Genomic DNA, 26946 nt, shown 5'->3' on the forward strand with positions numbered 1-26946 from the left:
TCTTTGGATGTGGATAGCATTTTCTATCACAAGGCCTCTGGAGATGTCTTAGATCCTTGTATTGCTAGGAAGGGTTAAGTTTATCAATATTAGTCATCACACAACGTGGCTGTTATTGTATACAACATTCTCTTGGTTCTGCTCACTTCACTCAGCATCAGACCATACAAGTCTTTCCAGGTTTTTCTGAAGTCAGCCTGTTCATCATTTCTTATAGCACAGCAGTATTGCATTACATTCATATACCACAACTTGTTAAGCCATTCCCCGATTCATGGGCATCCTCTCAATTTCCAATTCTTTGCTACCACAAAAAGAGCTGCGATGAATATTTTTGGACATATGGGTCCTTTTCCCATTTGTATGACCTCTTTGGGATGTAGCCCTGGAAGTGCTATTGCTGGGTCAAAGGGTATGCACATTTTTATAGCCTTTGGGCATAATTCCAAATTGTTTTCCAAAATGGTTGGATCATTTCACAACTTTACCAACAATGCATTAGTATTCCAATTTTCCCACATCTTCTCCAACATTTATCATTTTTCTGTTTCGTTATGTTGGCCAATCTGATAGGTGTGATGTGGAACCTCAGAGTTGTTTTGATTTGCATTTCTCTAATCAATAATGATTTCAGAGCATTTTTTCATATGACTATAGATGGCTTCAATTTCTTCATCTGAGAACTGTTTGTTCATATCCTTTGACCATTTATCAATTGGGGAATGGCTTGCATTCTTATAAATTTCACTTAATTCTCTATATATTTTAGAAATGAGGCCCTTATCAGAGAGATTGGTTATAAAAATTCTTTCCCAATTTTCTACCTTCCTTCTAATCTTAGTTGCACTGGCTTTCTTTGTGCAAAAACTTTTCAATTTAGTGTAATTAAAATTATCCATTTTGCTTTTCGTAGTGTTCTCTATCTCCTGTTTTGTCATGAATTCTTCTGTTCTCCACAGATCTGATAGGTAAACTATTCCATGCTCTCCCAGGCAAACACAGCAGTTTTAGCCAAGACTACCGACAGTAGGAAAAATTGTTAAGTAGGTAAACTTTGTGTGATGTCTTCTTTTTAAACAATTAACCAACAAAAATATGTATTTAATTCAGTGCTTAGTGCAGGGGGTAGAGGAAGAAAAAAAAACTCCAGCCAGTCTTCAAGGAGATTAATTTTTAGTGGGAGAGATAACATGTAAATAAATAGATAAATGATAGATACATTGTAGATAGCTCCAGCATTTAGGTAGGTGGTGAGAGACTTTGTATAGAAAAAAGCATTTAAGTATTGCCTGGAAAAAAGAATAGAATTTTGACATGTTGAGGAAGGGAACATTACAAGGTTTAGTAGTAGTAGTGGTAGCTAGCAGTAGTGACTTCTATTGATATAGGGCCTTAGTGTTTGCAAAATGCCTTACATACTTCCTGCCCTTTGAGTATTGCAGTAACCCTGTGAGGTTACATTTGGGGCCATCACCAGTCATCTTGACTTTTCTCTTGCCATTCTGCCTCACTTAAATCCAGTTCACAAACGAATCAGGACACCATCCCATAATGTCTTAGATCCTCTTGAAAATGAGCGACAAACAACAATCTTATGAGGTAGATAGGGCTGGCCATTTTATAGAAGATGAAACTCAGACTTCGAAATTGACTTGTCTGTGGTCACTTAGCATTTCCTGACTTCAAGTACAGTACTTTATCTAACTCGACATTTGCCTCTCTAGTAAGCAACTAATTAGAGAAGGAATAGAGATAATATAAGAAGAGGGATCAATGCCAGACGTTTTGGAGGTAGGGAGCCTTGACATAGTAAAAGAGGATTCAAAATAGGCATCTTTAAAAGCTAACTGACTGAAAGAATGGAGGTGATGTCGATAGAATCAATCAGTCAATCAATATTAAATGAGTAATGTGTACCAGGCACTGTGCTGAGTGCTGTGGATACAGAGACTAAAGTGAAACAGTTGCTACCCGCAAAGAGCTTACATTTTAAAGGGATAGTATTGCATATCTGTATGTAAGTTATGTACATATCATATGAATAGGCATTAGTTTGGAAGGGAGTGAACTAGCAGCTGAGGGGATCAGGATAAGACTTCATGTCAAATGTGATGTTTGAATTTAGTTTTCAAGGAAACCAAGGGTTCTGAGAGGTGGTGAGGTGGTTATTCTAGATGTGGGAGATAGCCATAACAAGAGACACAGAGATAGGAGATAGCATTGTCAGTTGTTTGTATATGTAATATCGAGGTGGAGCATTATGGTTGAATTGCCAAGTGAATGTAGTAAAGTAATGGAATAAAGACTGGAAAGATAGTAAAGGGACCAGATTGGGAGGAGCTTTAAATGGCAAACTGGCATTTTTATTTGACCCTAGAAGCATTAGGAAGCCACTGGAGTTTATTGATTAGAAGGCGGTATGTGTGTGTCATGGAAAATCACAGAAATTAGGGGTTAGTTTAGCTATTGAGCCAAAGTGATATTCTGTAATTAAAGGATTGTCAACTAATTGGGAGCAAAAGTTGTGGAGAACTCTTTTCCAAGTGAGTAATATCATTTTACCACTGTTATCAACTTGTACACTAATTATATTCATTTTTTCCTAACTATGTCTCACACTTTCCAAGAATCCTTATAATTCTAATGTATTTGCCCTGGCTCAGTGTTCCTACTCTAAGCTTCCTATATACTTCTCAGTGTTTCTATTATTTCTATTTTTAAATTATAGATCCAGGGTGGAGCTAGGTGGTGCAGTGGATAGAGCACCAGCTCTAAAGTCAGGAGGACCTGAGTTCAAATTTGGTGTCAGACACATAACATTCACTAGCTGTGTGACTTTGGGCAAATCACTTAACCCCATTGCCTAACCCCCCCCCAAAAAAAAAATTATAGGTCCAGGTCTAGTGATTGTAGAGGAATATAAGTGTACTTCACACAAATTTGCCCTGACCAAGGCTTCATAATTCAACTTTGTTATTTTTGTTATTGTTTCAGTCATTTTCAGTTGTGTCTGGCTTTATGACCCCGTTTGGGGTTTTCTCAGCAGAGATACTGGAGTGATTTGCCATTTTCTTCTCCAGCTCATTTTACTGATGAAGAAATTGAGGCAAACAAGGTTAAGTGACTTACCTAGGGTCACACAGCTAGTAAGTTCCTGAAGTCAGATTTGAACTCAGGAACATGACATGAGTCTTCCTGACTCTAGACTAGGCACTCTATCCATTGCTCCATGGAGTGGCCCAACTTTGTTATTACATTATATCTAAACCCCATTTTACATTCCCAAACCCTGGCAATGATCAATTTATAACATTCTTGTAAAATTAGCTACTTCCTTCTCCCCTACACTTTCATTTAATGCTGTGTTTTCCTGGAACCAATAACAGACATCAATCAAGTAGGGGAGAGAAACTTGAAGAAAGTAGATTTGTAATCACATGAACTTGGATATTAGTAGTAGATGGTGATCTTTCTAGTAGCCAGGGCATGTAAACTTGGGTCTTCATAAGAGATAAACATTTGGAAACCTTTTGACAAAGAAAAGAAGCTTCATTGTTACAATTGCCAAATGTAGAAATATATGAGCCAGTGGGGAGATCTGGTTTAAGTCCTATCTCTTTTCCTAACTATGGAAGCTTGGACAAGTCTCTTTCCCATTTTGATACTGTGTTTTTCTCAACTGTAAAATTAAGAGGTTTGACTAGATGACCCTTTTAAATATGACATCTTACAGTTACATGCTTTTCACTGCTTTCTCAACCATATTCTCTCTCATGAATGCACTTATTTTAGTTGTCAGCATTTAAAAATGCTGGAAAGGTGAAATTCGTAGACATGAGATTGATCCAAATTCTAGTCAGTTGGGACAGCAGTGCATAAAGTGCTGTCAGTTGTTCTCCCTTTCTTCCCCCTTCATTAAGTGCATTAATTGTTTGTTTGTTTGTTTTTGCTATTATATTACTTCTCAAGATGCCCTGTACTTGAATTATAGGTTATGGTTTATTCTTATTCAAGCAGTTTCATGATATATAGTGGAAAGGACCGCCACAAACTATTAAACTTTTCATGTGATTACTTTTCAAATAATAGTAAAACTAAACTTTGATCTATCTCCAGTGTCAAATTTGCTATCCATGTTTAGCAGTAGATGTAGAGAATAACTGCTGTTTTTCAAGGGAAATATATATATATATACACACACACACACACACACACACACATGTATATATGCATATATATACATATATACACATATATACACACACATATATATGCATATATATACATATATACACACACATACACATATATATATACACACACATATGTATGTATGTATTTTTCTTTCCAAAAAAACCTGAATATATATATATATATATATATATATATATATATATATATATATACATACATACACACACACACACATACACACACACACACACATACTTTTTTTCAGTTTTTTTTTTTGAAAGAAAAATATAGAGTATAAAAGAGGAATTGGAGAAACCCGCACCCTGGGATTGAGGACTGACTACTATAAAGCACAACATATTATTTATTTCATCATATTTAGCTATAATTTGAACTTACTGTGTAAAAGTTTGTATTAAATCTAATAATTAGAACTTCTAGGGTAAAGGCTTACTATTGAAAAAAACACAGGAAAAACTGGGAAGCAGTCCAACGAGTTAAGTATAGACTAGCATTTCATATCATATACTAAGCTAAGATCCAAGGATACATAACTTGGTTATAAAAGGTCATATTATAAACAAATTTGAGGAGAAAGGAAGAACATATCTTTTAGAACTATGGCTAGGGGAAGCTTAATTACCAAATGAGGGGATAGAGAGGATCACAGAAGATAAAATGGACAGTTTTCCTGACATAAAATTGAAAAGATTTCATATAAACCATACCAAATGCAGTTAAAATTAGAAAGACAGTTGATGGGGGAAATAAATTTTATTTTTATAGAGGGTTTTTCTGATAAAGGTTTCATATTCATGATTTATGAGGAACTGATTCAAATGCATGAGATTAAGAAGAATTCTCCAATACATAAATGGTCAAAGGATATCAGCAGGCAGTTTTAAAGGGAGGAAATCCAAGATATCAACTATTCTATAAAAAAGTTCCAAATCACTAATAATTAGAAAAATGCAAATTAGAATATTTCTGTGATTCCACCTAATACCCCTAATATTGGCAGATGTCAAAACAGGAAAATAACAGTTGTAAGAGGGTCAGTAGGGGGACAACTATGCACTTACTGTTCATTAAGCTGTAAATTTGTTCTGCCATTGGAAAAGTCAATAAACCATGCATACCCTTTAGTCCAGTGATAAAGCTATGAGGTCCATACCCCACCAAGATCAAAGAAAAGGGGAAAGGACACATAAGTATAAACACAATTATAACAGCTTTTTTTGTGGTGTTAAAGAACTAAAAACTAAGGGGGTTTCTTGTCAATTGATTAATGGCTAATTGTATGGTTTATGAATGATTATGAAACCTGGGAAGACTTATATGAATCAATGCAGAGTAAAACGAGCAGAACCAAAGAACTACTTATATAGTAATAATACTATAAAGACAAACAACTTGAACTCTGATCAATGCAATGACCAACCATGATTCCAGAAGACTGTTGATGAAACATGGTAATAAGGGTGTATTAGAGCGAATTTGAACTAATGTGGCTGAGTTGATTCTTAAATTTTCAGTGTGAGAATTTATACCTTGGAAATCGGCAAATGATACAAATCAGGTCTTGACTTATTGTTTTTATTGTGATTTTTTCCTAGACTTAACTTAAGAAAGTGATGGAGAAAATGTTAAATAATGCAGATTAAGTTTAAAAGTGAGTCATGTATACTTTTATAGGTTTCTTTTGTGTTGTGTTGTGTGTTTGTGTGTGTGTGTGTGTGTATGTGTTTTAGAGAGCTCCTTATTAAACATTCACCCCTGCAAATTACATACCTGCTGACAGAGAGGGGAAGGACTTTCAAGCAAGGTACAGAATGAAACATTTTTTGATGCAGCCAATATGGGAATTTGTTTTGCTTGATTATGAATTTTTACAAAGGTTTTTTTTTCTTTTTGTTTTAGAGGAGAGGCATAGGGAAGAAAAGGGGAACTAAGAATAAGCTTGGTAATTAAGAACATAAAGAAAAAGGAGAGAAAAATGAGTGTCAGTGAAATATTTTGTATTGCTTTTGAAATTCACAGAGGACAAGTGGACAACTAGAGGGAATCACAGACAAGAAGGGCGACTTTGAAAAGTATATGTTGATTTTATCATGTACTTTTTAAAAAGCAATCTATGCATAATAGACACAGTTTTACATTAAAAAGTATGAAGATAATAATTTATTATGTCTTCTTAATCTTGAGTAACCAGAATAATTCATTACTTTTACCTAAAAGTTTTAAATTGTCTCTGGTATCTTATTCCCTAATTCTGATTTTAAAGTTTACAACGAAAGCATTTCTGATTTTGTTAGCTGTTATCTTGCACAGGCAACATAAAATAGATCAACTGGAAAAAAATTGATTGTGAGATGAAGAAATTGAAATTTTTTCTGAAGACATCTTATTCAGTGTATTTGAAATGAGTTAAAGTTGAGAGTGCTTTTATGTATTTAAAATGGTATTTGGAATTGTGCTTGGAATACTACTGATATATTCAAGTGGCTGGAAACCATTTCATTTTAATGAATTTTGATAAGATTTATACTTTGTGGCAAATGGGTTATTTCTCATGGCAGCCCCATAAAGAGATTTATTTTTGAGCTTATTACAAAAATGTGCTTCATACACATTTATAAAAAGGTTTTAAATTCAGTGTGTGAGGAAAAACAAACTTCTAGTGCATAAATGAATGGCCTTCCTAAATTCTCATATGATTTAGAAAAATGAAAATCACACGTACTTTATAGGCAATACTGATGTAGCATCTGTATGTATAGACTGAAGGGGGTTGAGGATTTGATCTGTAATTTCAATGGTGCAGGGAAATTCCAGGCAAGAAAACTCTTATTACTAATACAAGTTGGCATCTTCTGTGCAACTTTTTTTTTGAGAGTTCCATAGAGCTATGGTTCTTCAAGAGTGGTCTGGGGTTCCCATCTTTCAGGGGGTCCTCAAGATCAAAACTATTTTTATAACAATATTAAGATGTTTTATTTTCAGATATAGTCAATATCTATGACTATAATCCACATAAATAAAAGTTTTTTGAGGTCCTCAGTAATTTTAAAGAATGTAGAGGTTTCTTGAGATTAAAAAGGTTGAGTACTTCTGCTCTGGAGCACTGGGAATTGGTGCAGTTGCTCAGGGTGGAACAGCCAGTATGTGTCAGGGGCAGGACTTACATTCAAACATGCTTGTCTTCCAGGCTGTTTATACCACACTACCTCATAATACAGATGGAAATATGTTGTTCTTTGTTGAATTATTGGACATGCCTGAAAAAAATAGATGAATTGAATAAAAGGAGTGGGTTATGTTTTTAAGCATGTAATGTGGTAATACTTGTCAAATTATTTGAACCAGGTTCATATAAATTGTGTTACTTTTGGAGAAGAGGCTTTAGAGGAGAGGCTTGCAAACTGATTTGGCCTGCTGCCCCTTTTAAAAAAAATAATTACACAGTGCTCCAGTAGAAATCTATTTTCTTTAACCCTTTAATGTTTTTTTTAAAATTTGCATTATTTCAAAAAAACTTTTAAATGACATCTTAAATTTAATAATTTATTGTAAATTTTTGCATTAAAATTTTAATGATGCAATATTACATCATGGAACTATATAGCATCATATTATAAACAAGTCATTACATGCACATATTCCTGCCAATGCGTGCTAGACTTCACAACAATATATACCATGCTTGCTTGCCAACACTTGCTTGTTAAGACCTGGCAGCAGACTTGACTACTCACTGATCAGTTATAATTTGCCTTTAGTGTGTTTATTTGGAAAATAACTTAATTGCTATAATGTTAACTCTGTTACACCACAGATTAAACACGAACAGTTTTCCAAAATTATTTTATCTTCTCTTTTTTCCTTATGTTTCCACTGCCTTCTTATTTTTTTTCAGTGCCCCTAATTGTACCCGAGGCTACAACTCCCCCTCCGTTTCATTCCAGCACTCCTCAGGGAGCAGTATCGTACACTTTTGGAACCTGTACTAGAGTTTTCATTGTCTTTGAGAGAGGTTTGATTTTACAGTTCTTTGTTTAACTGTTTATTATCTATCTGTACTATGCAGTTTTATCAAGATAAGAAGAAATGAACAAGAGTATTATCTTATTTTAGACTGAATTTAAGACTAAATATAAAGTACCAATGTTTTACATTTAAAATGATTTATATTAGATTTTCTAAAATGAAATTTTTAAATTTCTCTGTATATGCATTATTAATACATAGATCATGTGCATAATTCTTACATAAAGTGTATTCCACTGTGAATTTTTGACTTTTGTCTTTTTTTATCAGCTTATATACCACCCGAGAGTATAATCCTCTTGTTTATGACACTGCAATTGGTTGCTGCGGTGATGCTTTAAAATGGCAGGATTATGACTTGTGAACAAAAGTACCATAGAATAAAAGCAATTGGTTTTGGTCACCTTGTATATGTTCTCTTATGTATGTTCCTAATAACAATTAAATGAGAGAATAATATAAACTTTAAAATTAAAAAAATTAATAATGCAATAGATAATGTGATATGGTTTTTAAAAGTTTTCCATTAATTGTCAGTTACATTGTATTTTTGAAGAAAATGTTTTTAGGAGCAATCTAAGTCTAGGTTTATGCCATTTTGTAGTGATAATATCTGGGATCTTTTAACATATACAGTTATCCTTTTCACATTGCTGGGGTTAGGAACATGGCATCCCTGTGGTCTAAAAAATCCACATAAGTTTTTGGTCCTTCCTTTGTACCAGAGAAGAAGTCTGATTTTTTTTCTTTTTCTTTTATGGGTGTGTACAGTACCTTATTGTAAAATTTGGGTTAATATTGTGTGATATCATACATATATTTTATGCATTTCTGAACTTTTTCTGTGTTGTCTGCTGACCTTTGCATGTTGTTTGCTGCTTCTGAAAAACTCCCTCAATATTCCCATTTAATTTCTTATGCTGACTTGTGATATATCAAAATCAAAATAGGGAAAGTCATGATGTGGAAGGGATAACTGCATACAGAGATATTAGCAGTTCCCTTATGTTTTAGAAATGGCCTCATCAGCTTTTGAAGAATCAATTGGCACTCAACTTGATTAATTTTCTTTAGAGGAAAAAACTAGTTAGTAAATGCAGCCTATCTTATGACTTTTATAGTTTTCCTGTTGGTTACCTAGAACTACTTGATATAACATATATCCATGTATATATGGTCAAACCTGAACCTTGATGCACTTTGACTACTTTTTCAAGTGATTCTAACACAACAGCAGTCAGTATGTGTAGCATTTAGAAGGGGATAAAACGTCTCCTGCTGACTCCAGTGAACAAGGTTAAAAGTCCGATTCTGTTTGCTGCTTTTTGTCTCTGTAGGATTTTCAAAAATAAATGAGCTACTACCAAAGCACCTTAATATGAAAAAATATTTATTATTTAGACAGTCACAAAGTCCTCTCTTGTAGTGTCTCTCTTCTTTTCTCCTGTGTGATCTCTCTACATTAATGCTGCTAACCATTCTCTGATTTCCTTCCTTCCTCATTTATTGTAATAACCTCCTAAACAGTGTCCCATAACTTCCTCCAGCCAAGTCTTGCAAACTGGTGCTGGATTAATTTTTTTCTAAACTAAAATGTCTGTCATACTGTACAGAGACCTAAGCCTCACAGCCTCTACAGGAAGAAGTTTAGGTTCTTGCACCTGGACTTCAAAGGCCTCTAAAATTTGGTCTCAGTTTATTATGCTAACCTTCTCTCCCCCATTCCTCTAAAGATAACTCAAGCTCCAGCCAGACTGATTTACTGAGTTGATTTTTACCATTCATTTGGGCACTTTTTTTTGACAGCATTGCACAATGAATTAGTATTTTTAAGGACATATCTTCCATCCTGCATTTTAACTTTATTGTGCTCAGGGACCATTTCTGTTGTTCCTCAGAGCGCCAAGTAATGTGCCTTGCAGATGGATAATAACTTTTGAACCAATATTATAATCACTTGGTGGTCCTTGTAGATCAATTTCACAACAATTCCACAACTTAAATACTAGTAATTAGATTGGTGAAAGTTAGGCTTTCTTAAAGTCCTGTATTAGTTAATGTGGAGATGATCAGATATAGAGAATGTTCATGCTGAGAAATGATGACTTTAGTTAATATCATTTGAACATGACCATCTACCCTCATCACCAATTCTTTTTTCCACATTAATGGTAATTATAAAAGAATAGATTGACAGCCACAGTCTTGTCAAAGTTAAGTAGAAGAGTAACTGGTTAATTGCTTAGGACCTGATCATTAACTTAGAGTGTTTGCTATAACAAGTATATATTTAAAAGGCCCTCATTTACCTGATTCTTGAAAGTGATGATGGACAGAATTTGAGGAAACTGCAGGTTAACATTTTTATAGACCACTGAAAGGGTTGCTATTTCTGGTAATTTTCCTAATTATATGCTTTGATTGTAATTATAGAGTTTCTTCTATTTGTTATTAGGTAGCATTAAAACTCCAAATGATCAACGTTTATGATCTACAGATCATTCTCTCTTTATTGTAGTTCAGGGACCCTTGTGTCTAAATTCTTGATCCTATCAGCATCCTATTGAGTCAGATTGCTTATTTTCAATTGCACTCTAATTTTTATGAGGTTTGTGTACATTTGGAAACTTAATTTCTAGCCAGAATAAAATTATAGTACTTTAGGTAGATTTATGTGTTTTTTACTTGTTAATTTAATTTTTCTTTTCCACTGAGAAGAAACCTAAATGTTGAATGGTATCAGGAATATTTCCTTTGACATTCTTGTTTATATACCATTTTGAACCGTAGAAGCTATGCTAATTAAAATAATTTTGAGAGCCTATTAGCAGAAATATGTGCATGGGGATAGTTTGATATTGCCTTTCAGTGTTATCAGAAAACATTTCTTCCATTATGATACTACTATATTTGTGTTTACTAGAGTCTTTAAGAAAAGTCATTTACCACCAGTGACTGCTTTGGCCTTTAAAGTTTACTTCACAGAAGATTAGTCAGGAAACAGCTCCATTTTCCAATTCACAACTGACCTTGGGAAAAAAATGTGTATTAGTATTTTCTTTGATAATCTCAATAGCAATTGAAATTGTTGTCAGACTTTGCCTTTTCACTCATATTTGTTAGAACTAGTTAAAACCTTCTGATTGACATTTAGCTTGCTAAAGGTCAGAAACTTGATTTTAAAGTTGAACTATGTGTTTGGAGACATTAAACAAATCAGCTGTAGAAATGAATCATCTGAATTTTGAGTGGTAGGGCTCCTAATTTTATATTAGGACTTCCATAGAGCAAAGTAGAATGATGAATGAAAGTGAAATCCACTCATTCTGAAAAAACTCAAAGCTAAATTTTAGAGCTATGAGGCTGTTTTAGCAGCCATGTAGCACTAAAGCCTTCTCACTTTGCCAATGCAAACACTAAGGCCCAGTGACTAGAAATGACTTGCTGAAAAGAAAAAAAAAAAAGAAATGACTTGCTGAAGTAGCAGCGCTGAGGCAAAAATCAAGGTCTGCCAACTCTCATCTAATGTTCTCTATGACACTGTGCTATGTTTTGTGTGTGATGGTTCTTTAGAAACCTTTTTTTCCCCACATGTAAGAAAATTAAATGGAAAAGGAAAAAAAAGATTGATTTAATAAAAACTTTCTTCAGACCATCTAATCATGTAGTAATGAGAAAATTCCTAGCCAATCAGTGGCATTTTGATAAATCTGACCACAGTAATGTGTATAGGTCTTCAAGAAATTACTTAAAATACATTGAGATTTTAAGTAAGGTCCTCCAAATACTTTTAAGTATTGAATAGAGAAGTTTTCAGGAAATGGTTAGTATATTGGTTCTGAAGAATCCTGGAGAACTGTAGTGAGAACATTATGGTAAAGGGAGTAAATGGAATTGGAAAGGAAATGACCTAACCTGAGAATTACCAGGGGAATATCCCTTACTATTGATGTTATTTCTCTTCTTTTATTTAAAAAAAAATAGAATAAAAATCTATATGTATCTAGGGTACTATGGCATTCTCAGATATAATTAAGCTGAGAGAGTAAGGCAAATTAAAGCAGATAAATTTGGTAATTTTAATTATGATTATATTTTAATTATAATTATAGTATAATTTATTATATTTATTATATAATGATTGAAAATAAAGATAGGCTTGGGCCATGAAATCTTTTGTAATATGCACAGTTACATTACATAGACAACATAAATTTGACCTATACTCTATAACCAGCCAGATGCCAGGCCTTCACCAATCTTTCCTTGCCTGATCAGCAATAAATCATCTAGCTTCTCCAATCCTTTTCCACCTTTTACTCTGGGATTGCTAATCAAATAGCCTTTACCATTGCCCCAGTGAAGACTTTAACAAACTTCTGCTTTAAGCCTCTACTCTGAATTTTGTTGTGAGTTGTAAGTTGCCAAGGTAGAAAATCTGTTGTTCTGTTGGCCTCCAATTCCCACTCCTTCATCTTCATCCATGTCACCCTCACCCCTCCCAATCCTATCCTTCTGACTTTTCCCTTTGGAACCCCTGCTTTATTTCCTCATCATTCATGTTAGACCTATGCCCTCCCCTGGAAGTTACTTTGTGTACCTTTTTATATAATTTGATTTTTTTGTGGACATAATGTCTGCTCCCTCCCCAAAATAATGTTGTCTAAGAAGATTGTTACCTAAATAAAAATTGTTACCTTCTCACTCTATACTATTTTACTTGGTGTTCTTTGAAGTTCCCATGGATTTGATTATGATTTTCTATATAGATGATTCTCAGATATACTTAGCTATCCTTAACATCCCTTCTGACTTCCAGTTTTTCATCACCAGCTGCCTTTTGGACATCTGGAAATAGATGTCCCTTAGATATCTTAAACTCAGCATGCCTCCAAAAGAACTTACAACTTTTGTTGCCAAACTTCCCACTCTTCCCAATTTCCCTGTTGCTTGCCCAGGGTACCACCATCCTAGTCGTTGTTCATGTGTTCAATTGTAACCCCATGGACCATAACTCGCGAGGCCCTGCTATCTTTCACTGTCTCCTGAAGTCTGTCCAAACTTGTATTTGTTGCTTTCATGACACTCTCCATCTATCTCATCCTCTGCCATCCCATTCTCCTTTTGTATTTGATCTTTCCCAACATCAGGGCCTTTTCCATTGAATCCTCTCTTCTCATTATTTGGCCAAAGTATTTAAGTTTTAGCTTCAATATTTGTCCTTCCAATAAATAGTCTGAATTAATTTCTTTAAGTATTGACTGATTTGATCTTGCTGTCCGAGGGACTCCTAAAAATCTTCTCTAGCATCACAATTAAAAAAACATTGGTTCTATGGTGGTTAGAATAACTGATGGAGAAGAGGTTCACATGGCACTTTATATATGTTATCTCATTTTTCACTTGAACCCTGTGAAGTAGTTAGTAAAAATATTATTACCACCAGATTTTTTTGTTGAGGAAATTAATGCCCAGCTTTTAAATAGTGAAGCTGGAACATGAATTCAGCTCTTTTGACAGCAAGCCCAAAATTTGGAAGAGGAGAAAAAAAGGAGCCCTCTAAATTAGAGGAAATAACTGAATTATAGATTTTAAGAAAAGGACGCTTTTATTACTTTCAAGTACCATAAATAGTATAAACCACAATTTAAATGAGTGCTGATAAATGAGGCAGATTGTTACAAAAAGTTACAATTCACAGTAGGCCCTTACTGCATAATGCATCATAAATTTAAGCCTTGTAGTACAAATTATTTGCTGGCAATCATAATGAATGCACTTTTTACTAAATAATGAAAACAACCCAGAAACCCTTTAGTGACTGAATCATGACACAAATCTCAGGGAGTAGAGCTTGAGTGAGTGAGTTTTTTATTGTAGTAATCATACTTCTAGAGAAATTGAGAACAAAAACTCTTAGTAGACACAAGTAGGCAAACAAGTGTGATGTGAATGCATTAAGTGGCTTTATGAGTAGGAAACCACCTGGTTCCTCCTTGCACTGACTTCATTTGTTGTTTGAAATAATGAGTACTGTTCATTGGCCTAGTGCCTTCGTTTGTAAGAGACAGATGCTATCTGATTCCTCCCTGTCAGAGGAATTCCCAGAGTAAGCCATTCAACCCAGAACAATTGGAGGCTTGTTGAGTGCAAACAACCAAAGAGGGAATTCTTTGTAATCTTTAGCACCTTGCTTTCTCTATCCCAGGATGTAGACTGATAGATCACTAGCAAGGACTGGATACTTAGGAAAGTGAGATATTGGTTGTTTTGAGGCTGTACTTCTTTTTGGGGGGACTGGTGTTTTCTGCTAAAATAATACATAAAACTTGCACATGATCACTCAATGTTTGACAATTATAATGCATGATAATGTCCTGTGAGAGAAAGTATGGCTTGGCAAATAGAAATCTGACCTGGAAGACAGGAAGACTTGGGTTCAAGCCTTGTTTCTGAAACAAAATCTCGTAAAGGGCTAGTGGCTTCCCACCTCAAGAAATAGGAGGCACAAAACCCTCATCTAGTGTATAATTGCTTTTCATCTCTGGAAGACTCTAGTTAAATGTACATTCTTTCCACTTCTATATACATTACAAGTCCTTGATGATAAAATTCTTATTTTAGTAGCCAGACAGATAACAAAAGTCAACATTCTAGATCCATGGTTATTTCGGACTCTTGTCTATTGATAGGAAATCTCCTTTGTTGCCATCATTTCAGATATGAACTAAGCCTTCTGTCTCTATATATTTCTAAACAAGTTTTGTGATTGTCTTCTTTCTGAAGAAATACTTGGCTGCAATTTCAGAGATACAACTCCTTATTACCCATTGTAGAGACTATTTATGGCTTACTAGACTTCCCGTATCTGCTTGCAAATTCAAATTTTATTCCCTTAAAAATGAAGAACACCACATTCAGTATGGAAGGTGAGGAAGGAAATCTCAGTTTATTTGTTTTGCTTTTGGTCACTATTAGATGAATAAAGTTTTGCTATTTGTTTACCCACAATGTCTTTATTACCATGGAAATTTAAAATCTGCCATCACTGAATAGAATCTTCCAATAAAGGACAGGGACAATGCTTAAAAAGCACCAGGCTCATTAGGACTCATGAACATCAATTCTTGTTTGAAAAATGAAAGTATTCTCCTGTAATAGATCACTGAGGTTCCCAGAAATAATGATCTTAACAGAGTACTTCAAATTCAGGACATTCGTGTCATTCTTGCTCCTATGATCTTACACTTCATCTGCCAGAAAATGTTTCCAGCACCCAAAAAGGAATCATCAAGAACAAATAGATATTTTTTATATCAGCTAAACTATAGTAATGCCCAAATCCCTCTGTTTAAGCTCCCTATTACAATGAATGTGGAGGAATCCAAATATCCAATTTGGGGCAAAACAGCATATTAGAACAAAATGTCATCTGAGAAGAAAAAAGCAAAATAGCTAGGTCTATCTCATACCTCCCTCAGGAGTTAATTACTAATAAATTAACAAGCATCTGTGTGCCATCTTTTGCCCAGCATTTTGTGGGCAGAGGCAGCTAGGTGGCAAAGTGGATAGAGTGCTAGACCTGGAGTCAGGGAAACCTGGATTCAAATCCACCCTTACTAGCTGTATGCCCCTGAGCAAGTCATTTATTCTGTCAGCCTCAGATTCTTCAATTGTAAAGTGATGATAATAATAGCACCTTTCTCCCAGGCCTTTTGTGAAGAGAAAATCAGATCTTATTTGTAAAGCACTTTGTAAGCCTTAAAGCACTATATTAATGAGTGTTATTATTATTATTATTAATGGCAAGATACAAGAGAAGTAAAAGATATAGCTCTTTTTCTTGAGCAGCCTAGAATGAGATTTACTAAAATGTGCATTCAAAATATGCACACATGAAAGAATGGTGCACTGAACTTGGAGTTAGAAAGACCTAGATTCAGCTCCTACGTCAGATAATGACTAGCTGTGTGACTCTAGGCACAAGTCCCTTAACCATTCTGTGCCTCAGTTTCCTCATCTGTAAAATGAGGGAGTTGGACATTTGGTAGCCACTATGTTATGTTCAAGCTTTAAATTTCTGCTCCTATGATCCCATGATTTGGAACAGTGATGAATACAAAACAGTATTTTACAGAATAAAGGCAGTGAATGATGAGATGTGATCGAAATACCCAAGATTAATTGCATAAAGGCTTCCTGATCCATGTATCGACAGAGTTGCTGAACACAGGGAGAACTCTCAGTTCTCTACTCCTGTATTCATGTGAACAACACCTAGTGTCTACAGTGAATTCTTTCCACATCACTTCCTGTTGAAATTAATCTTATTATGGTCCTATTTAGACGTTACCATGAAATGTCCTTTGACCCCCACAACTGAAAATAATCTCTCTCCTTGGATATTTTATAGCATTTTGGATCTCTCCTATGGCCTGATATTTTGAATTGTATTATACTTATTTATAGGTCTTGTCTGTTTGATATAGTAGTTGTTCACAGGCCTTGGAATTGTCTTTAAATGGCCATCTGGCACTTGGCAATAAGCTTTGTTGATCTCAACTTTTGCTGTTCTTCCAGTATTTCTGATATTAAAACAGGATCTATTTTGTTGGTTCAAAAGAAATCTAGGCATGTCTGTTATAAAGTTGCTCTGAATAAGCAGTTCATAATAAAATCATTAATATATTATAACCTAACCCTACTGTCTATTCATAAAAATCACCTCCCTGTCCTTTGCATTTAATCACCCACTAAGTGTACTTAGAACTTTATTTCTGTAGAGGTAGCTGCCCTCTAATTCATCTCATAGAACCAATCATAGCATTAGGCAGGACGTTCCAGTAATGTGAACTTGACAACTGCATTATGTTCTTATATGAATACATTTGAGAGCATCTTAAACTTTCCATATCTTTATTTTAGCTAGCACAAAATAGCTTTGGTATAGCTCCAAACTTTGTTATATTACAGATGTCAGCTGGAGAACTGTGTGAGGAAAATAAAAGGTATGGGTCATTTAGCTTGTGACTTTGGGTAGGTCAGCTGACCTCACCAAGTCTCAATTTCCTTTTTGCAAAAATGAGTGGGATGAACTAGATGACTTCTGAGGTGCCTTTCAAACCCTGACATTCTTTGAATATATTCCAAGTCATCATAGGTCTCTTTTATATATCAATGAAACTTAAAAAAAAACAACCAACTAGTGGATGGAAGCTGATTATTTTCTGTAGCACATATGTGAGGTAATGAAAACTAAGTATTGAAATAAAGAGGAAAGGTCAGATCCAGGCTGCCACAGCTCTGTCCATAGCCTATTCCATTCTTTATTCAGCTGCCATAAACTACAGGTCTGACCACAGTACCCTCCTACACAGTAAACTTCAGTCCAACCTATCATACCTTTCCATTCTTCTTATACTTTAGACTCCACTAAGTACTTTTCAGGTCAGTGACACTGGCCTCCTTGCTGTTCCTATCATAAGACATTACTTTTCCTAATGGGACCTTTTCACTGGCCTGTCCCCTTTTACTGTGATACTCTCACTCTTCATCTCCATTGCTTGGCTTTCCTGGCTTCCTTCAAGTCCCAGCTAAAATCTCATCTTCTAGAGGAAGCCCCTTTCCTAATTCCTCATAATTCTGGTATCTTCCTTCTGTTGATTGTTACCTATTTATCCTGTGCATAGCATGTACACACATAGTTGTTTACATGTTATCTCTTCCATTAGAGTGTGAGCTCTTCAAGGTCAGGGGCTGCCTTTTGTATTTTGCCTTCCTTTGTATTCTCAGTGCTTTAGCACAGGGCCTGGCACTTAAGAAAATATTTATTGGCAGACTGAGATCAGTCAACAAATTGTAAGGTGTCTTATCTAGACTGCTAGGTGGCCTGGAGTCAGGAAGACCAGAGTTCAAATCCAGCCTCAGATACTTATTGGTTGTGTTACCCTGGACAAGTAATTTAACCCTATTTGCCTTAGTTTCTTTATTTGTAAAATGAGCTGGAGAAGGAAATGGCAAACCACTGCAGAGTCTTTGCCAAGAAAATCTCAAATGAGGTCACAAAGAGTTAGTCACAACTGAACAACAATAATAACAACAAAGTAACTTAGAATTCATCTGGCTCAATACTCTCATTTTATGCCTGAGGAAACTGGGGGCCTGATGGTTTTTAAGGGATTTGGTCAAGGTGAAATAGGTAGAAGATAGCAAAACCATGTTATTAACTTACATCCTTTGGCTCCTAATCCTGTATTCTTTCTACTTATTACTTACTGTTTCATTAACCACTACCTTCCCTAGACTGCAAAGTATTATAGAAAAATTTGGAGATAGGAGGCAAATTTATAGCAGACAAATACATTTCTCAGTTTGTCCAGGAATAAAATAAAAATTTCAATTCAATTTAACACACATTTGTTAAGTAATGACAAGTTGCTTTACTAGGCACTGAGGGTGCAAAGGAAAAGCTGAAATGATCTCTGCACTTTCTCTGCCATTCTCTCTTCCCTCATCCTTTTCCAATTCCTGTTATGTGTCATGTTTCCTTTAGAACATAAGCCCCTGAGGGCAGGGATTGCTTTCCTTCCTTCTGGTGTTTGTCTTCCCAGAATTAGCATACACCATGCCTAGCACATAATAAGTGAACAATATCTATTTGCTGACTTTAATAATACCTTTAAGGAGCTTAGTTTCTACTGGGGGCCACAACTAAGTAAATATTTAAAATATATTGAGTAATAAAAAGTAATTTGAAGAGGAGAATGCTAATTAACTAGGGGGGATCGTTAGAGTCTCATGTAGAACCTGAGCTGTCCTTTGAAGAAAAATCAGTGTTCTGTGAGGCAGCTTTGAGTGGTGCACGCATTCCAAATAGACGGGACCCTTGAGCAAAGGCAAAGAGACAGGAAATGAAATGTTGCTTACAGGGAGCAGCTAGAGTTACCCTGGAATACAAAGAGGGGGAAGGAAAGCACTACTAAGTAAAACTGGGAAATTAGGAGGGACCTAGATGGTTGAGGGCTTCAGATGACAGGCTGAGGAGTTTGTATGGTATTCTTGAGACTATAGAGACTGAATTGTCTCCATACGGGTAACAGGGTCATACCTGTGTTATAGAAATACCCATTTTGACAGCAGTGTGAAGAATGGTTTGGAGAGAGGAGAGAATAGAAGAAAGGAGACCGATCAGCAGGCAGTTATAATAAAAGTTCAGGTGAGTCAGGGAATGGAGATAAAGAGAGAAATGAGAGAAATGTAAAGTTATGATCTACAGAATTTGCCACAGTAATGAGATGTGGAGACTGAGGGAGAGGAAAAAGTGATAACACCAAGCTTGAAAACCTTGATGACTGCAAAGTTGGTGGTGCTTTCTACAGGAATAGGGAAGTTTCTCTAATCAGATTCCCATTATCCTCTCTGAGCTTTGTGTTGGGCCAAAGGTTAGCTTGGAATTATAATACATAAAGGGGAAGATGCCTAGAGCTATTGCAAGCCATTGGGTAATCCATATTCAAACTAATAAGGAAGCCAGTGCATCTTCTGTAAATTAAATACATAATTTCACCCCTTTTTATTACTATTTTTCTTTATTTAATTAAAAATTTTTAGTTAACAAAAATCTGTTCCCCCCACACCTTCTCATGTTGAAAAGAAAAGAACAACAAATATATGTAGCCAAATAAGACAAATTCCCAATATTGCCTGTGTCCAAAAATAAAATTCTCTATATACTTATAGATCTCTCTGTTTATCTGTCTGTCTGTCTATCTATCTGTCTGTCTATCTATCTACCTATCTCATTCTGTACCTTGAGTCCGTTAGTTCTATCAGGAAGACTAAGAGTAGAAAGAAGTTGAAAGTTGGGGAGGAAAGAGGAAGACTATGTGATCCAAGGCAAGACAGATTTTGAGATGCTCATGACTGGTAGGTCCTGGTGCCTTGGCATATGGTTGGATGGAAAATGAACATCTGAGGCTACCTAGATATAGTAAGTTGAAGTGAATTTTCAAGCAGTCATCCATGAGTCAAGGTAATTCACCTCCAGGTTAGAGTCCCAAATGAGTGAATGGATGCACGCTGGACCCAGCATCAGGAAGATCTGAGTTCAAATGCAGTCCTGGATACTTATTAGTTGTGTGATCCTGGGCAAGTAACTTAACTTCTGTCTAGCTCAATTTCCTTATCAGTAAAATATGAATAATAAGAACATCTCCCTCCCAGCATTGTTGTGGGGATCAAATGAGATAATTTTTGTAAAAGTGCTAGCACAGAATTGGCCAAATAGTGCAAGAGACACAAAAATTCACTGAAGAAAAGAACTCAGTAAAAAACAGAATTGCTCAAATGGAAAAGGAGGTACAAAACCTTGCTGAAGAAAATAATTCCTTAAAAATTAGAATTGAGAAAGTGGAAGCTAATAACTCTATGAGATGTCAAGAAACAATAAAATAAAACCAAAAGAATGAAAAAATAGCAGAGAATATAACATATCTTATTAGAAAAAGAATTGACCTGGAAAACTGATCTGGGAGATATAATTTAAAAATTATTGGACTTCCTGAAAACCATGATTAAAACAAGGAGCCTAGACATCATCTTTCAAGAAATTGTCAAGGAAAACTGCCCTGATATTCTAAAACCAGAGGGTACAATAGAAATTGAAAGAATCGCCTCTTGAAAGAGGTCCCAAAATGAAAACTCCTGGGAATATTATAACCAAATTCCAGTGCTCCCAGGTTAAGGGGAAAATATTGCAAACAGCCAAAAGAAACAATTTAAGTATTATGGAACCATAGTCAGGATAACACAAGATTTATCAGCTTCTACAGTGAAGGATCACAGGGCTTAGAATATGATGTTCTGGAGGGCAAAGGAGCTGGGATTACAACCATGGATCACCTACACAGCAAAACTGAGTATAATTCTTTTGGGGGGAAATGAATATTCAATGAAATAAAGGACTTTTGAGCATTCCTGATGAAAAGACCAGTGCTGAATAGAAAATTTGCCTTCCCAATATAAAACTCAAGAGAAGCATAAAAAGGTAAATGGGAAAGGGAAATCATAAGGGACTTAATAAGATTAAACTGTTTACGTTCCTACATGAGAAGATACTTGTAACTTCTAACAACTTTCTCATTATTAGGGCAGTTCAGAGCATATATACACAGAGGGCATGAGTTGACTATGATGGGATGATAGCTTTAAAAATAAAATTAAAGGGTGAGAAAGAAGAATGTACTGGGAGAAAGGGAAAGAGAGAGAAGTAGAATGGGGTAAATTATCTTACATAGAAAAGGCAAAAAGGAGCTATTACAGTGGAGGAGAAGATGGAGGAAGTGGCAGGGAACAGTTGAATCTTGCTTTCATTGGAATTGTCTCAAACAGGGAATAACATACATACTGAATTGGATATAGAAATCTGTCTTACCATACAGGAAAGTAGGAGGGGAAGGGGCTAAGAGAAAGGGGTGGTGCTCATAGAAGGGAGGGTAGATTGGGGGAGGCAGTAGTTAGAAGCAAAACACTTTTGGGGGGACAGGCTGAAAGGAGAGAGACAGAATATAATGAATGGGGAAAAGAAGATGGAGGAAAATACAGTTAGCAATCATAACTGTGAAAAAGGTTTTGAAGGAAGTTTATCTGATAAAGACCTCATCTCTCAAATATATAGAGAAATGAGTCAAATTCATTTTTTAAAAAAAAGCCATTCCCCAATTGGCAAGTGATCAAAAAAAATAGGAAGTCACTTTTCAGATGAAGTAATCAAAATTTAGCTATATGGAAAAATGCTGTAAATTACTATTGACTTGAGAAATGAAAATTAAAGCAATGTTGAGGTACTACCTCACACCCATTAGATTGGCCAACAGGACAGAAAAGGAGAATGATAAATACTGGAGGGGATGTGAGAAAATGAAACACTAATGCACACTGGTGGAGTTGTGAACTGATCCAACCATTATGTAGAACAATTTGGAACCATGCCAAATATTTATAGCAGTTCTTTTCTGGTGACAAATAATTAGAAACCAATGGATGCTCATCAATTGGGGAATGGCTAAACAATTTGTGGTATATAATTGTGATGGAATACTCTTATGACATAAGAAATGATGAGCTAGTTGCTCTCAGAAAAACCTGGAGACACTTACGTGAACTGATGCAAAATGAAATGAGTAGAACCAGGAGAACATTGTACATAGTGACAGCAATATTATAAGATGATGAATTGTGAATGACTTAGCTATTCTAAGCAATACAGTGATCCAAGATAACTCTGAAGGACTTATCAAGAAAAATACTATCCATCCCCACAGAAAGAACTCATGGAATTTGAATACAGATTGAAGCATATTTTTTTTACTTTATTTTTCTTGTTTTTTTTTTCATTTTGGTCTGTGTTTTCTTTTACATCATGACTAATATGGAAATACGTTTTGCATGATGACACATGTATAACCTCTATCGAATTGCTTGTCTTTTCAATGACGGAGGGGGAAGGAAGTGAGAGAATTTGGAACTCAGTTTTCAAAACAAATGTTTAAAATTGTTTTTTACATGTAATTGAGGAGAAATAAAATATTAATTTTTTTAAAAAAGTGCTAGCATAGTGCTAAGCACATAGTAGGGCCATAATAAAGTCTTATCACCTTCTTCCTTCCCCCATCTCTCTGTCTCTGTCTGTCTGTCTCTCTCTCTCTCTCTCTCTCTCTCTCTCTCTCTCTCTCTCTCTGTGTCTCTGTCTCTCTGTCTCTCTCTGTCTCTCTCTATGTCTGTCTGTCTGTCTGTCTCTCTCTCTCACACACACACACACACACACACACACACACACACACACACACACACACACACACACACACACACACACTAGGATCATTGACTCAGATTCCAAGCAGGAAGGGCCATTGTAAATCAAATTCACTAACTTATTCATGAGTGAACTGATAATCAGAGAGGTTTTTTTGTTTTCTCTCTGGCCACGTAAATAATTCTGAACCCATTTCAGATCAATCCAATCCAGCAAACATTTATTATATGCCTACTATGTTCCAGGCACTTATAAATCTTGAGCTCTTTCCATTCTACTGTACTGCTTCTAAATCAGAGGATTCTTTGTTTCCTGCTGAAGTCATTTATTATTGTGATTAATATTTTGGTTGAGTTTTGTGTTCTCCTATTACATCATCTATCTGTTGAAATATTTTAACCTTTGCCTGTGAATATTCCCTGAATTATTATTTTGTTGTTGTATTTGCTATATTACTATAGCTAACATTAAAAAAACTGTCAAATAATAAAAATGTGACATGGAGACATTGGCAAAGCCTCTTTTATGTAATGCTAGCAGTGATCTCCAATACAAGTTGTCATGTTAAGAGAAAATCTTTATATATTTATTTTTAGCATTTAAAACAAATACATGTCTGCTTTACTTTATTAGTTATTTTTGTATGTGTTGATATCCTAGGTTTTAATTATTTTTCCTATTGATAGGATTCATTTTATTGTTTGTTTCCTTCATACTGATCCATCTTTACATTCTTGTTATAATAATCTTTGTGACTACAATATAGTGTCCCAACATTATAACATCTATAATATACATGTATCATATATATGTAAATTATATTTGTATATATTATTCACCCCCAGATAAAGTAGGTTGAGGCACCAAACAAACCTCCAAATTTATGAGAAACACTGGGACAATGGAGGTGCTATTGACATTTGCAGGGAATTGGAAACAGGCAAACTCATTATTGGGGGAGGATTAAGAAGGAAGAGGTGATGATCTCAGTTTTCTATATGTCAAAATTTAAATGAATTCTGAGTGAGATGTCCTCAAGGCATATGCAGGTATGAGAGGGAAGGGAATGAGAGGTCTGGACTGGAGAAGGCACTTAAGATTAATCTAATTTAAAGTTGTAGCTAAAAATATAATACATGAGCTCACTGCAAGTGAAAGATGAATAGCAACTATTTACATAGCCCTTTGTAGTTTCTAAATCCATCAGAAAGTTTTTTTTTAACTACCTGTTATATTCTAGGCACTATGCTCCAAAAAGATTCAATTCATACTCTCAATCTATGAGGATAAACAACATAAATGAATGAAAACATTCATTTATTTAACACAGCTATAAATTTGTGCAGAATAAATACAAAATAAGTTCATTGTCATAAAATATGGAGCTACTGCACTGATTGGAATTCTGGACTTGGAGTCAGGAAAACCTGAGTTTGAATACTGCCTTTGAAACTTGCTAGCATGTGACCTTGGACAAGCCCCTTAACCTCAATCAGCCTCTGTTTCATCATCTGTAAAATGGGCATAACAGTAGCACCTGCCTCACAGGATTGTTATGTGGACCTAATGAGATAAGGGATATAAAACAGTCGGGAAACAAAATAAGATATAAATGTTTTAGCTAGCTCCAATTATCATTAAATAGGAGACATTTTTGGGAGATTGGGCTCTAGTCCAATGAGGGTCATACCAGGAAATGCTTCTTTCAGAAGATGAGGTTTAAAGGAAGGCTGTATCTTAAAGGAAGATAAGTGTTCTATGAGATGGAAGCTAAGAGAATGCATTCTAGTTATAAGGGAGGGTCATAACAAAAGCAGAGAGACAGTGGATTAGAGGAAGTCAGTTTGGCCCCACCACAGAGTTGGTGAGAAAGGTGAGTGATGTATTATGAGGCTGGGAAGATATGTTGGAAACATATGGTGAAGGGCTTTCAGAGCTAAACATTGGAGATTATCTTTTATCCTAGTGGTATGGAGATCTACTAGAGCAAAGATTCTCAATCCTTTTTGTGTCATGGACCCCTTGGGTAGTGTGGTAAAATCTATAGACCCTTCATTAGAAAAATGCTTTAAGATGAATAATATAAAATACATAGGATTACAAAAGAAACCATGGAAATAAAATTATCAAAAAAAATTAAGGAAAGAAAATAACTACAAGCAAGTTTGCAGACCCCAGACTAAGAACCCTTGCTCCTGAATATGTTCAACAGGGACATATCGTGGTCAGATCTGTACCTAAAGGAAATACTTTTGGCAGGTGTGTCGAGGATGGATTGGATTGGGAGGCACTTGAGGCAGAGGGATCAATTAGGAAGCCATTTCAGGAGTCTAGATGAGAAGTGATTAGGGCCTGGAGTGAGATGTTGACTGTGTTATTAGAGAGAGAATGGGTTAGACCCAAGATGTTGGGGAGGTGGAAATGGGGTAATTTGGCAACTGATATCTTCCATGGGATGAGGGAGATTAAGGAATCAAGGATAATGCCAGGGTTATGAACTTGAGAAACTGGAAAAAAGTGTTAGTGCCTTTTGATGAAGAAAGACAAAAAGAAAAAAAATACTTTTTTATAAAGGTCAGAGATATAAAAAGATAACATTTGAGCTCTGTTTCAATGCCATCCTTAAGCCATAATTTATTTGTGAAACTACTTTGTAAATTCCTTTTTCATTTCAGCAAGAATATTTCTTTGGATTGAAGAATCAAGGAATAGTATTGTGAGAGATGGCCTGAAGTGCAGGTTCCTCAGACCTAAGCCCTGAGTTGAGTTTCACCTTTCTCAAAAATCCACATCAGCGCAGGCAATTCCTGGTCACTCCTGCTTCCTGGTACATGCATACATGTAGTTCCCAAATATGGGTATGTTTGCTTGTATTGGGTATTAGTTGCCGCATTTAGATTGTACGCCTTGGGTACCCAGCCAATAGTGGAAAGAGGTAAGAGAGTGGGAGGGGGCATGCATTAGGGCTATAAAACTTTGTTTCCCACTAACAGACTTTGCACTCCCTGGCTGCCATTGCTTGAGAAGCCATAAAGGCTGTGCCCTTTCTCATGAGAAAGAATAAAGACCTTTTCTGATCTCTGATTCAGACTCCAAACTTTTGATTTCGGTGGTCACTGTCCCACACAGAATGGATACAAAAAGTGACAAGGCAGTCCAGTTCAGTTCAGTTTGGCAGGAATATTTATTAAGTACTGGCCACGTACTGTTGCCCTCAGTAAACTGACCTAGTTGGGGATTTAGGCTCTGGCATTATTCCTTCTTCCTGGGAACTAATAATTTAGTGGAGAATTAAGGAACAAAATATGCTGCAAACCAGGCAGTGTGGTGCAATGGAAAGAATACATTGGGATTCCAAATCCAGCTGTGCCACTTACTGCTAGAATGACTTTAGGCAAGCCACTTAACCTCTCTGGGCCACAGCATCCTCATCTGTAAAACCAGGGGATTGGATTAGAGGGGATTGGATTAGATGATCACTAAAGTTTACTGCTGCTGTCAAAGTCTCTTATCTTTGATCCTATTTATTTGAAATATCTTTTCTTTGTGCTCTGGTTTACTTGCAATTCAGCTCTTCTGAGGTGGAGGTATATTGTGTCATTGAAAGAATATTCATGTTTAGGAAGTAGATTTATTTGCTGCCACAGCCAGGTTATTATCAGTTTTCAAAATATTATGCAGATTGATCTGGTCCTAGTACTTAATGGTGGGCCCAGCCTATGCATTTACAATGCCCATCCCATTTACATATATTGTTAGACTCATTTAATATATGATCCTGGATAATTCTTATTTTTATTCACTTTGTTTTGTTTAGAGGGAATGTGTAAACCTATAGCTTTTTTATTGTTTAATCTTTATGAACTTCTACTTACTGATTTGTAAAGTGAGAC

General features: G+C 35.5%; 1 protein-coding gene across 8 annotated transcripts in view; it reads left to right on the plus strand.

Moving 5' to 3' along the window:
- PTPRK (protein tyrosine phosphatase receptor type K) overlaps nt 1–26946 on the plus strand; it is a 745494-nt gene that overhangs the window by 31806 nt on the left and 686742 nt on the right. The gene's annotated exons all lie outside the window — the stretch shown is intronic.

The sequence above is a fragment of the Phascolarctos cinereus genome, unplaced genomic scaffold, assembly GCF_003287225.1.
Source record: "Phascolarctos cinereus isolate Bilbo 61053 unplaced genomic scaffold, phaCin_HiC Scaffold_5;HRSCAF=322, whole genome shotgun sequence".
NCBI classification, from domain to species: Eukaryota; Metazoa; Chordata; class Mammalia; order Diprotodontia; family Phascolarctidae; genus Phascolarctos; species Phascolarctos cinereus.